The sequence below is a fragment of the Pongo abelii genome, chromosome 12 (genome assembly GCF_028885655.2).
Source record: "Pongo abelii isolate AG06213 chromosome 12, NHGRI_mPonAbe1-v2.0_pri, whole genome shotgun sequence".
In the NCBI taxonomy this organism is placed as follows: Eukaryota; Metazoa; Chordata; class Mammalia; order Primates; family Hominidae; genus Pongo; species Pongo abelii.
Window position 1 is genome coordinate 64,406,933 of NC_071997.2, and position 1,630 is coordinate 64,408,562.

Below are 1,630 nucleotides of genomic sequence, written 5' to 3' on the forward strand. Positions count from 1 at the left end.
CCATTATTTAAAAAAAATCTCTTTCTTAAATTCAGTTTCCATTTTAATATATGCTCATATAAATTGTAAGCCATTATCTTGGAAAAGGAAAGGAATCCTGGCCTGAGTTTTAAACATTTGAGTATGCGGAGATCTGAAAATGTCTTTATTTTGTCCAGATACTTAAATGCTAGTAGAGTCTGGAATTTTTGGTTCATCATGATATTTCACAAGAACATTGAAGACATTGCTCCATTGTGCTTTAGCTCCCAGTTCCTGAGAAACCTTATTCTTACGAATGTAGCCTAATTTTTTCTTCCCTATTGATTGTTTAGGATTTTCCCTTAATCTCTGGAGTTCAGAGCTTCTTCCAGACATGCTGAAACTATTGTTTTCTTTCTTTCCTCTTTTCTCTCTCCATTCTTCCGTCCCTCTGTCCCTTCATTCTATTGGCTATTGATTTCTGTTGAATGTTTGACAATACTTTATGACAGTTCATATTTTCAGATAAATGTCTGTAAATGAACAGAACCAACAGCTCAGAAATGTTTTCCTAGTGCACATGAAAATTTCTTTTTCTCTTGGCAATGGATATAGTTCAGATGGGCGGTGTTGGGGTGGTTCTGGAGTGCAGAGCTGTTATGGCCCTTGGTAGGCTGTGCTTTCCTTTAGGATGACCAGTAGTTTGTCTTCGGTGGAAGTTTTGTTTCTTCCCCTGAGGCAGCCCAAAATTATTGGGGAAATTACTTTGTTCAAGCCCCAGTGTCTACTCTGAGAGTCTGCTGCGTTAAAATTCTCACACAGCAGAGCAGTAGCTGAGGTCAAAAGACAGCATTAGGTGCACTATCAGAACATGGACACAGTTATTTCACTCTTTTAAAATCAGTGTCTAGGCCCATCTCCTAGTTCTTCTTTCATTCCTACTGCCTCTGATCATGGGCTTTTTTTTTTTTTTTAGGAGTCCTTTATTGGAGGGCTTCTCATTTGTCCTTATTTCCATGTGGATCTTTAGGTCTGTTTCCACCTGCTTTTTCTAGAAAATTCTCAAAGTTCTGATATCCTAGTGGCAATTCTCTTGGTTTTTCATTTCTGTTAAAATTCATTTTTGTTTGTGCATTTTCTCTGCCATTTCAGTGGAACTTAGGGAATGAGACCAGGTGAACACTTTTCTTCAATCAGCTATCTTTAACCTTCATTTGACCTTCTTATCTCAAATAAATCCAAGATTATTTTCCAGAAAAGCCATCTTTAAAATATTCTGCTTTATACTAAGCAGTCAGTTAGCTAGAGTTACAGAAGAAAAACAAGTTATTATTTCCCTCAAATTAAAATTATTATCCAGAAAATACAGAAACAGATAAAAAAATTAAAAAAAAATCTAAAAGTCTCACCATCATATTCATGATAACAATTTGATGTGAATAGTTTGAATTTTTTATATACACACAGAAATGTTATCTTCCCTGTAAAATGGAATAATCATTTTCAATATAGCTAATATTTAGTATGCACTTAGTATAGCTCAGGCACAGTGTTGAGATTTTATTTTATTTATACATTACTTTATATAATCAATTTTTAATCCAATCATTTCAACAGTACTTTATACCTGGGATTGCTATTAGTCCCTTTTTTACAGATGAGAAATGAT